The 12,682-nt window shown below is 35.0% G+C and overlaps 1 pseudogene; it reads right to left on the bottom strand.

Annotated features, from left to right (window-relative positions):
* Positions 1-2,239: 2,239 nt before the first annotated feature.
* Positions 2,240-12,682, bottom strand: part of LOC109394091 (sodium/hydrogen exchanger 2-like) — a 47,285-nt pseudogene continuing 36,842 nt past the window's right edge.

Here is a 12,682-nt window from a genome sequence, read left to right as displayed (position 1 = left end):
GATGTCATGCGAAATATTGAAAGGTATGTGTAACTAAATATCGGTTTAATGACACACAATGGAATTGGAAGGCTATTCACAATCACATTCAGGGCATTTGGCACAGTTCAGACCTCAGCATTGACTTTCAACAGCTTCATCAAAAGATTGTTGCTATACAGGACAGTAGGCTGGAGCTTACCAGTCCAAAAGATCTAGCTGATCAAATACTAGCTTCCTTCCAAGGTTTTAATTCAGTTACTCTTCTTCAAATCATGTCCTGGATCCTACTAGGAACCGTGTTTCTTTTGCTGCTAATCTTGTGCTTACTTTTAGTCCATGAGACAGTCATTAAAGCCCGTCTTCGGGCCATCAGTATAAAAGCCCATCACTCACGACTACAACAGGATCAACAAAGGGGAGGCCGCCAGAGCCGGTCATACCAACAAGGCTGGCCAGAAGTTCCCCTTCATTAAACCTCCCCTTTTATACTTTTTGCCCATGGACCTCTAATAATCTTTGCCGTTCAAGTCCACCACTCACACACCTCCCGCCTTCCCCCAGGTTTGGCTTTGCGAGGCTTGGCCCCACAGAACGACTGGTTAGCCAGAGACGGGTAAGTTCCCTGGGAGAGGGACAACCCACGCCAGGCACAGTCGTAGAGGGCCAGCTATAAGATTGCTGGATAGACACCCCATGGATCCCCAATGATGGGTAAGATCCCCCAAGAAGGAACAACGTTAAGACAGGTGCCAGTCGTAAGATGGCTGGCTAGCCCATGATGGGTAAAATTCCGTTCCTCGAGGAGGACAACCCAAGCCAGATACAGCTGCTGTGAGGCAAACAGCAGCCTCAATAATTTAGAGGTATGCCTTTAAGTAATAAGTAAAAAAGTGGGAGATGTGGAGAGCCAGAGGTCTGCAGCAAGGGTTAAGCCTAGCAGCTGGCAAGCTGACAGGCTTTCAGGCCCAGGTGAGCAGCGTGGGAATGTTGCTAGATAGATCTCATTCTCCACTGTGCTGCTGAAGAAAGAACAAGCCTACATCACAGACATCCTTGAAAGTTACAGAATGAACTGCCTGCCTGCTAGTAGTTTCTACTTGCTATACTTTGTCTCACTTCGGGAACATTTGCTTCCCCACTCCCTCAAGCTCCCAAAACCCCCTACCTAAAGAAATCTACTTCTGCTATAAAAACTGTGCGCAAGCAATAAACGGTGCCACTTTTCGCTATCAGTGAACAGTGGACCTCCTGAGCCCAACTTTCATCTCTGTGTCTTTCTTTTCTAATCTCCTCATCCAGTCCACTCAGGTTAACCCTCTAGGTGCCTGGCTGATTAGCCAGTGGCCATGGCAGACGAGTGGGCCTTATCAGTCCCAATAGAATATTTTTTTAAATGTAAGCATTGGACTGAGAAGGGTTAGTTGCAGCCAACGGTAAAGTCATATAGCAGGTGTGGTTTGGTGGCACCAGATGCCACTAAGCTTCTGCTAGGGTTTGAGGAAAAGACACAGATGGTATATATTTTCCTGCTAGAGTCAGTATTCTCCAAAACACAGTAAGTACTTTAATAACATGATGTAGACATTAACAATGTGCATACATGTGTGTTAGGCTAGGAAGTTGTAACAAAAGTGCTGAAGGCAGTGGTGACTTTTACTCCTTCTTTGTAAATTGTGGTGAGTCAGAGGAGTATAAACACTCAGAAAGGGAAGAATGAAAGTAAATCCTTAGCTCTCACCCTAGCAATAGTAATAGTATTGAGTATTAATTCTTAGTAGTAGTTCTTACTAAGAACTCTAAGTAATTCTTAGGAGCACACATATTTATTATATTATAATAGCATTAGTACTTATAATAGTAACAGCAGCAGCATTATTAGTAATAGTAAAAGCTAACATTTACAAAGAGCTCATTATGTGCCAGGCTCTATGCTAAGTTCTTGAACTGCAGTATGTCATGTAATTCTCACAAAGCTGGCAGAAGTTGATAATATTACCACTGCCATTTCACAGTTGAGGAATCTAAAGCCTGGCTGGATTAAATAGCTTTCTCAAAGCCATAAGGCTAAGTAGTGAAGCTAGGATTTGAATTCAAATAGTCTTATTTCAAAGTCTCATTTTTAACCTTGCTGTTATGTACCTTCTACATAAATGGAGATATAAAACAGTCTGTTTGTGAGAAGTTAAGCATATATAGTATACTGTAATTTTAAATTTCTTACTTCTAATGCATCCCAAATTCAGTTGACATAGTTTACTTAAACAATAATATTCACCATACCTGATGCTTTCCAAATAAGACAAAAAATGACAGTGAAAAAAATGTAAGGCCAATTTCATCCATGGTTATCTCCAATGGTAGAAACACCAAGGAAGATGAAGATAAGAGTATCACTGACACTGCTCCACATTTTCATGAAGTACTTGATAGTTGTATGGGACTTCTGAGAAATGTTAGCTTCCACAGAGCATTTCACACTCATAGCATAGGCAATAATTCTAAAGATGGGAAAAATATGTAAGAGTAATACTTGGACTTATCTTTAAGGGAAAGTAATCACACAAATGTTCTTGAAGACTAAATCAGGATTACTGTTACTTAAGATATCTTACTGTTTTCAAGTATGAAAAACATGCCTTTTCTTCAGAATTCATACAATAACATTTTTAAGACTATCAAAGGCTTAGTTTTCAAAATAAATGACAGTTTCTCTATGTTCTTTTGTGTGTGAGAACCACCTGCTTACTTTATCATCTTTAACATGGTCTAATCTGTCCTCCTTAAATAGGGTTGTACTGACAGATTCTAATAATTAGTTGGTAGCAAACCACTAAGAGGCAGGTGCTAAGAATGAGAAATACATCCTTTTAGTTTCTAAAGCACTATACTGTCATCAAAATTATGTTTTTTATACTCTTCTTTAATAATCCTTTCCGAGCTTTACTTAAGAGTTTTTCATGACACCTTTCAACCCACCAAAGTAGTTTCTGGCCTGCAAGACTTCCTTCCTACTCTAATTCATTTAAGGGTTAGATATTTAGATATTTTCCTAACAGTTGGAAGGGGGAGTGGGTGGGGGGAGAACATTGTATATGGGATGAGGAACAACCTGTTGGCACCCCATGTTGAATTATTTTTAAATTATTCTCTACTGAAGAAGTGGGGAGGGTTGATAGCCAACCATATATCTGCACTCATTTTAGAGAAGACAGATGTCCTTCCACCTCTAGTATAACATTTTGTTTTTAATGTAAAACTCCCAGAAAATGATTCACATTAAAAGCCATAAGGCTAAGAATGCCAAGCTAGAATCTGGAGTGGAGACTGAGGATATGAGTCAGCTTTGTTAAATCCTCAGTTTTGCTCAGGACCAGCTCAGACTAAACAAAAAATTCTAAATCTTGTAATGTGATACTTAAATCACAAAAAGCATACCGTATTTGCCGGTGTATAAGACGATTTTTTGGCCCTGAAAAATATGCCTCCAAGTGGGGGGTCGTCTTATACGCCAGGTACACTTCAGATAGACTGCCCATAGTGCTTGCCCCGTGCCATAGTGGCCTCCTGATGCCCGCCCACTTCATTCCACATACCGTTCAGGCATCAGCAGCGCTGCTGGGTGTATGCTCGGCTGTTATGCGATTTTGCTGTTATGCGATTTTACCACACTCGCAAAATCGCACACAACCGACCATATAACAAACTCTGTATTTTGAGTGGAAATGTTAGGGGGTCGTCTTATACGCCGAGTCGTCTTATACACCGGCAAATACGGTAGGTTGCTAATCCTTAGTCTAAATGAATCTACCTGGAAATCTATCCTGAAAATAGCAAGAGGTTTACTATATGTAATATTGAAAGTAGTAGGGGAAGCAGTGATCAGCTAGGGATTTCAAATTTCAGCTCTAGTTAAACCCAGAATCACAAAAGGAGCCTTGAAAACACTAATTCACCTTCATTTTCTTTAATATCAGTAATAACTGATTGACAGTTTTTCTGAAAGTTACTGCAGCTCTTCTGGGATTACTCCAGTCAGATTAAAACCATGGAATTCAGTTAAAGGCATACCAATTTAAGACAATTAATGACTTAGAATGCCATTTGATAAATTTAATCCTTGTTCTTTTCTTTTTGACCTACAAGTGAGGCTAAAATATACATATACATATTTATATGTAAGTATAGCTTACACTTCTTAAGTGCTTAAATTTGTGATGAGTATATCTTCTAAGTGTTTTATCTATTTTATCTCAGACTGACCTTTATGAGGTAGACACTGTTACTGTCTCCATTAGACAGTGAGTGAGGTCTGGAGAAATTAAATACAGTAATACCTCGGTTTGTCAGCGTAATTTGTTCTGGAAACAAACTACTCATATTGCAAGACATCGCTTGTGTACCAAGTTAAAGTGTATTATTAGGTTGGTGCAAAAGTTGTACCAACCTAATAGAAATGTTTGCTCATCTTGTGGAACACCCACAAACCAAGTTACTCGCAATCCAAGGTTTTACTGTAACTTTCTCAAGGTCACTTGACTAGGAAGTAGCAGAGCTGGGATTAAATCTAATCATTCTGTCTCCAGAACCTATGCCCTTAACCACCTTGATGTATATTTCATATATACAGAAGGTATTTCATTTGTGTGAATGATTACTCATGCTTTTCAAGTATGACATGTTCAATTGACATGTTTTGCTTTTCCATTTTTTGAGAATTAAAGTTACCTTTTCTCACTGACCTGCTTTTTTTATGTTTTCTTTCATTAATTGGGTATTGAAACTATCTGACATTCAGCATCAATGCAATATAAACCCTTCCTTTTTTTTAAGAAACACTGGTAAACTGTTCCACTATGAAAGAAAGAGAAGAATATAAGCTTCACTGACATTTCCTTTCTTTTATTCTCACAACAGTTTACAGAGTGAATTTTTCAGTTGATTATTTCAACTTTTAAAGGTATAATTTCAAAATATTTGTTACAATTAGAATCAAGCATTGTTACCAAAATATATTGTTTTCTCTGTCAATCTGCATTTTTCTCTCTAGTCAGTTTGGGTCTAAACAGCTGACTTTCCCGCCATTGTTATATGGTGTTACTACTTTGTTCTCTAAATAATTCAGGATTTCCTCCAAAAATTGGAAGAGTTCCATGATGATGCTAAATGTTCCAGGTCAAAAATTTTAAAATGGGTTTAATTGCACTATTTTCATTTTAGCCTCAGCTACTTTAACTAGATAAGCTTGGTCAACAAGTAAATGACCAGCCTTTCAAAAATTGGTAGCCTACCATCTTCTCTCAATCTATTACAGGTTCTTTATTTTCAGTTGCACTTTTGTGTGCAAATGTTGAAGATGAAAGCTGAATTCCTGTTATAAGTGTGGGTGTCTCATGAATAATTAGTTTTATTTGGCTAGTAAAAATGTATTTGTTTTTTATTGTTTAAACCAGTTCCTGAATAATATTAAAAATATCTAAAAATAATGTGAGCATCAAAAGCCTTAAGTGAATTGTCAAGTGCTAATTAATCTCAAGAGAATTAACTTGCTTATTATTTTCACTATATTTAATTATTTATAATAAATAGCATTTGGTGACTTGATAATTATCATAAATTTCTTGTTTTCCCACCTGTTACATACAGGTTTTCTTCTCATTTCCTATTCTGTTTAAAAAAATTAAAGCAGATTAGTAATCACAAATGTCTATTAGCTTGGGTTATTTTTTATTATTTGAGAGAAATAGAATAATGAAATCCTCAGGGAGTAAGATTTACATTGGGCATCTGCTGAAATTCCTGAAATACTACATGTTGTCTGGTGCCTTTCAGCATAAGATAGTTCTTTGCATCTTTGAATATTTTGGGGAGATAACTAATTAAAATATTATTCACAATATACCAAGGGTGCCAAAGAAATGTATACATATGACTTATATTCATCTTTTGTTATCAGTATATATTGAATATTACAATTTTTTTGCACTTTAAATGGATTTTTATTCATGCATTATTTAACTCATGCACATATGTAACATCATACATTTTTTATTCATAAAACATTATTTCACTGAGTTATGCAGGTTTTCCAAATATCAAAACATCACATTTATCAATATCACCACCAATTTCATCAGAAACATCTTAAGCATTGTGAAGTTCAAATTTTATCTCTGGCAGCCAGTAGGGTTGGTTTCTTCCTCTGTCAGGTTTGGTACAATCATTTTTTAAATTATTTTTTACTGTGAAATACACATTTTTTAGAATTAGTTTCAGCTGTACAACACAGTGCAATAGTTATACTTTTTACCCCTTGAGGTGACAACCCCCCTCCCCCAATCCGCCGCCCCACTTCCCCCCCAATATCATACATATCCATTACAATTCCCTTGACATACAATATTATACAACATCAGAATTATATTCCTCGAATATTGTAGTTATGTATTTATGCTGTCTAATCCCTTCCCCTTCTCCCTCTTCCCCACCCTCTCCCAACTAGGAGCCATCAATTGTTCTTCTATATCTCTGAGACCACTTCTGTTTACTTTGTTCGTTCATTCAGTTTTTTAGATTCCACATATAAGTGAAATCATATGGTATTTGTCTTTCTCTGACTGACTTATTTCACTTAACATAATAGTCTCTAGGTCCATCCATATCATCCCAAATGGTACGATTTCATTCTTCTTTATAGCAGAGTAATACTCCATTGTATAAATGCACCACAGTTTCTTAATCCAGTCATCTACTGATGGGCATTTCGGTTGTTTCCAAGTCTTGGCTATTGTGAATAGCGCTACAATAAACATAGGGGTACATATATTTTTTCGAATTAGTGTCTTGGGCTTCTCTGGATAGATACCCAAGAGTGGAATTGCTGGGTCATATGGTAGTTACACTTCCAGTTTTTTAAGATACCTCCATACTGTTTTCCATAATGGCTGCACAACCAACAGTGCAGCAGGGTTCCCTTTTCTCCACAGCCTCGCCAGCACTTGTTGTTTGTTGATTTATTGTTGATAGCCATTCTGACCAGAGTGAAGTGGTATCTCATTGAATATTACAATTTTAATACAGTTTTTTCCTTTCTTAAAATGTGTATACATATTTTTGGCACCCTCTGTATTATTGCTACCATAAATGCACTACGATGTCAGTGTAAGAAATGTTCAAACCTGCAGAGAATTTTTATAAGAGTGTATATGAGCCAAATTGACAGCACATGCCGAGAAGCAAGATCTCAAATGCTCCAGGGAATAACACTTTTGGTGTTTCTTTTATGCAGTTGAAATGAAGAAGGGGAGGTAAAGAAAATTACATGAAAGTGGGAGAAAGCAAGGCATGGATTAGATTACAGGATAGTCAAGATTATTTGCTCTCTTGAGGGGTCTTGAAAGAGGGGTCTGGAAATAAGCACTTTCAAAGGTGTGTTAACCTAGATGCACAGAAACAATGGACAGGGATTGCTTAAGGAAAACATAAACCTTTTATAAAAAGTTATATGCCTGGGGCATGATTACCCACAATGACCTACCCTGTTAGGAATTTATGATCAGATCAGCCTGTGAAGTTATTTTCCATAGAACTTTTTTTCATCCACAATGATCATACACTCACATCTGTTCTAAGGCAACTCACAATTGCTGAGCAATATGGTACATTGTGTGATTTCCCCCCATATGTGGTTCTTATTCACAATCACTTTATAATCTTAGATAACATGAGCTCTCTCTGATAGTAAAAATATCAAGCTACATATACAATGTGCATGCACAATGATTATTTTCAAAAATTAATTGTAATTTTTCTTTTTATTCTCTTTTGTAAGTATAGACACACAATCACATGTCTCATGAAGAAAGACAATTATGAGATAAAAGATGAATAAAGTAGCTGTTGTTTTAACATCCCTACTCGTATGTACTCAGGTCATTTCCAATTCTTTTGTGGAAATGACACACACACAAAAATTATTAAGAGAGGTGGGGATAAATATCAATTATGCAAAACCAGAAATATGATTCAGTTATTTCCTTTAGCCAGGGAAAGAACAACTAATGAAGGTGGTAATGTCAGGTAAATAAAAAGTTATTAAAGTAAAACTGAGGGATAAAGCAGGATTAAAATGTATTTTGATTTATTAACTAGTAAAGATAGCACATTCCTAGTAAAATACCTAGAACTGCTAATATTGAGTGCCTACTATAGTCTAGTTACATTTCATACATTATTCCATTTAATCCTCATAATCTCATAAAACACACAAGTGTAAGTGAGTGAATTAACTGGCCAAAGATTAAACAACTAGCAAGTTGCTGAGCATGGATTTGAACCCAACTCTGACAAACTCCATAACTTACAGCCTTTCTATTACACAATGCCAGTTCATGTTAAAATAGACAAAAATTACCCTGCATAGAAATACTCATTTCTCATATTTTGAAAAGGTCTTTATATTCTTCTCATGCAATAAAATGTAACTATAAGCATCCCAAGATTGTACTTTATAAGGAAAAGTCAAAGATCTAAAACACAACAGAATCTATGGTAAAATAACTAGACTCAAAATTTTTCAGGTATGTTTTACTTCACACACTCTGCATACCTTGCAAAATAACCTGTATATGGTATTATACAATAGTTAATTGCTATGAAATTAAGGTATAACTATTTACCTTTCTGGGTAATGGCTAGTACTAGAATCTGGAATTTAGAACACTTATCAAAAGAGATCTATGTAAAATCTTCACCAGTAATAATCAGATATGGTTCCTGTAGCTCTTAATGCAAAACAAATGACGAGGGCCTGCCTAACTTAAAATTGTCTTCTTATAGCTTGGCACCCCCCCATCTTGTAATTTGCTAATAATTATCACTTACCTTATAAGGTTTCATGTCCCTACCTGTTTTATTCCTTTCTCCTGTACTATATATAACAGGGTATTTTTTTCCATGAGACCCTGACCTTTTGTTGCTCTTTTTCTTTTTTATTCTTTTCTCTTTTCACTGTGAAATTCCAGTTTTATTTCAGCAAACTAAAAGAAAAAGGGTAGATGGATGCTATATTTCTGTGAAGTAAAGCCACTTAGGAATCAAATTCTAACAATACAGTTTTGTTTTGTTTTTTTGAGATATCATAACAAGGATTTTAAAGACAGTGAGAACAATTTTCTTCTTAGGTAATTTATTAGACTACCAATGTAGACTATTAATTTGATTTCACCATTAATATAGTGTTGAAGTATCAGCAAGCCTAATAACTAATAGAGGTTGTATCCCTAAACAGATTTTGTACGTAGACTCTAGTGCTGGAAGTTGGGCTACTAGTCATTTAATAAATCTATCAACTAATAATATTTTTTATCAATCTCCAAAATATTTTACCAGTCTAACTTTTCTTTAGCAGGCACATAATAAATAAATAAATAAAACATATTAAATAATACATTTTGAGTGAAAGATAGAAAACAAGTTATTCAGCTTCTCTGACTTAATCAGCAACCCAGAGAGAACAATGAGCTTTCCTAAAATTTCTTACCAAGGACCAAACCATGTGGGACAATCACGTAGACGATCTACAGTTTCAACACTAAAGATCAATAACAGTGACTGTTCTTTCTATATCCTGATAAAAATCACCTCAAAGCATTTTGAAGCAATTTAGTTGTTTGCAGATCCTAATTACAACTTCTTGATGCCAGGGTCATGGCAGCTTAACCTTATCTTTTCTATATATTCCTTCCATTTGACATAAAACTGTTAATCATTGAACTTTATGTACCCCAACTGAAACTTCTAACGGTACTAGGTGTACTTTTTGCCCATTCCTCTGCCTATCTAAGCACCCCCCACTTTTCCAAACTTAGAGCACTGTTTTAAGGCTTCTTGAAGCTCTGCTCTTGGACTATAATCCACAAGCAAGGCCCTAAATAAAAATCTTTATAAAATTTGTAAAGATTCAGGTTATTTTTGTTGACAAGCATCTGTGGTATGCTAGTTAATAAGTAAAAGAAAAAAATACAAAAACATTGTCACCGTATTACAGGAGCTCACAATTCTGGGGGCAGGGAATGGATAAAACATGCTCACATATGCATAAGATAAAAAAAATTAAGTGCCTTATGACCACTTTCTGGAAGATTTAATGAGTAGCTAGTTACAAATTGTCCACATCACCTAAAGTAGTTAATATGAATCAGAAGCTGTGCAATATATAATTACATTGAAGATTTTAAAAGTTATTAAGGCAAAAGGAAGAAGCAAGCAGAAAATATTCACAGCCTCTGAGTCTTCAGTGTTGATAGAGCCAATAAGCCAACCTACTTTCTCCCTACCCGCCTTCCTGCTTTTCCTTTAGTTCTCAGACCTTTCTTTCTCCACAGATATTTTGTCCATGGCCCATGCGTGACAGCAGGTAAGTGCTTTTAGTTGCTAATCATACATTTGAGTATCTCTTATCTTCCTTTGTTCTCAACCTACCGTTTCATGTGTATGTTTTGTCTCATTTTAGTAGATTATAAGACCTCTGAAAGCAAGGACTTTATTTTAAAATTCTCTTTTATTTCCCATAACAATAAGAACAGCACTAAACATATAGTAGGATCTCATAAATACTTGTTTGTTGTTTGAATTAAAGTGTATCTTAGGAACATTTTTAAAAGACTGACTGGAATCCATTCTAACCCCAGAGACTCTCTCCCAATGTGACTATCTAGACTCCAGTCTCAATAGGTTCCTAATGGTGGAAGTCAGAAATGAATCTAAGGGAGTATGTATTTGAGATACTAATCAAATTAGCTATATTAAAGGCCTCTCCATATACTAACAATGAATCAAAACCAAACATTATTTGCTTTCATAGGCTTCTATAATAAAGTCAGGGAAAAATGTCTTTGTAATTTCATAATAATGTTAAAATTTATAAAAGGCAGAAATTAAATCTTTTTTTGCATGAAAAAATTGCAAAAATTGTATTTTATTACAAAATAAAAGTAATTCACATTGCCTGTGCAAAGAATGTTTCTCTTTAGTATATTATTCCATTATATAAAAATAAAAATGATGACCTTTGATGATCTGGTTACAATTCTGACAACAGTCTCTCCTTTGCCTTTTAAGTGTAATTTCATACTGGTATTTGATATTTAGGTAACAGTTACAAAATTGCCAGTCTTCACCTATTATTTATTGTTTCACATCTTAGAGACATCACTCCAAGAGTACAAAAACAACTGAGCCTTTTAATAGAATAGTATAGCTTTTAGTCTCAAAAAGGCTTTAGTCACAAAATATTAGGTTGTCGGAAAAGCATGACATATTTTTTCTGTTTTTCATTGCAAAAATGTGTCATGACTTTTCCAACAATCCAATAGGTTTAAGCAAGAAAAATGGTTGAATGTGAATATACTTAACACTACTGAAATGTACACTTAATAATGGTTATTATACTACATTTTATCATTTTTATCACAATTTACTTTTTAAATGGCTGGGATTCATGTAGAACTGTTTTCTTCAGGGATTTTTAAAAAGTAGAATAGATTCAGCTTCAGGTGTACAGTGCAGTGATCAAGCCTCGGGTTGTCATTTTGAGGGGTAAAAAGTATAACTATTGTACTGTGTTGTATAGCTGAAACCAATTAAAAAATGTTTATTTCACAATAATAAATGAAAAAAAGATAACGAACAAAAATACATTTGAATCTACAATGTCTAAATAAAAAAGTAGAATAGATTCTGATCTGTTGAGATAACTTAGTTATGCTCCTCTGTGAAAAATTCAACTATATAATCATCCATCCACACATCTCTTTATCTTTCTGGCATCAGTTTTCTCATCTGAAAAATGAGGAGGTTAGATTAAATTATCTCTAAGTTTCCTTCAAACTATAAGTTTGTTGTAATTTCATACTTCTAGTTTTAGTTTTGAGGAAGAAAATACAGGGAGTACATTTCACCCTGGAACGGGAATAGGACAAGTACCAGGCATTATGTGTAGATAATTAAAATCAGATAATGCTCTGAATGTACAGTTGCTGTTCTAAAACATTAAAACAATAAATGTAGCAATCAGTGCTTTATATGTAAATCATTTCACAAGTCTGAGAAGAATTAGGAAAGGAGAATTTTTGTGCTTTTAACTAATGAAGTTTTAATCTATGGATAGACTTGATTTTTAGATCAATGTAAAATATATATTATTTTGTATAGTCATATCTAATTTTAACAAGGTTGATATTACATCATAACCTGAAGGGGGTAAAAGAGTTCACCACAAAAGGTTTCCCCCAATGCCCCAAAATAATGCCAGCAGTCACATTCACTTCTAACTCTTAGATAATTCATAAGCAATTTAATCAACCAAAATTAAAAAAAACAATGTAGTATTCAAGTATAAGATTTTTCAATAGAACAAGATAATAATAAGTCCAATGTTTTCAATGTATAGAGAAAAGGAAACTGCCATGGCTGAGAGAGGATTGGCTATCTTTACACAGAGAAGCCATTCTACACTGACAAAAGACCACTGTTATGTGGTACTCTACCTGAATACAAGCCTGCTCCTATTGCCCTGAAAGGAACAGAACCAGGTGCTCTAGGATTTAAGCTAAGCCTTTCCCTTCTCCTTTATATTGGATTTCTCAGCCTGCTCTTTAAATGCTATAACAATATATAGGAAAAAAAAACCTGAAAGGATATC

Source organism: Hipposideros armiger, unplaced genomic scaffold (assembly GCF_001890085.2).
Source record: "Hipposideros armiger isolate ML-2016 unplaced genomic scaffold, ASM189008v1 scaffold_409, whole genome shotgun sequence".
In the NCBI taxonomy this organism is placed as follows: domain Eukaryota; kingdom Metazoa; phylum Chordata; class Mammalia; order Chiroptera; family Hipposideridae; genus Hipposideros; species Hipposideros armiger.
The sequence above is the reverse complement of the archived record's forward strand: the minus strand, read 5'-3'. Positions and strand labels throughout refer to the sequence as shown.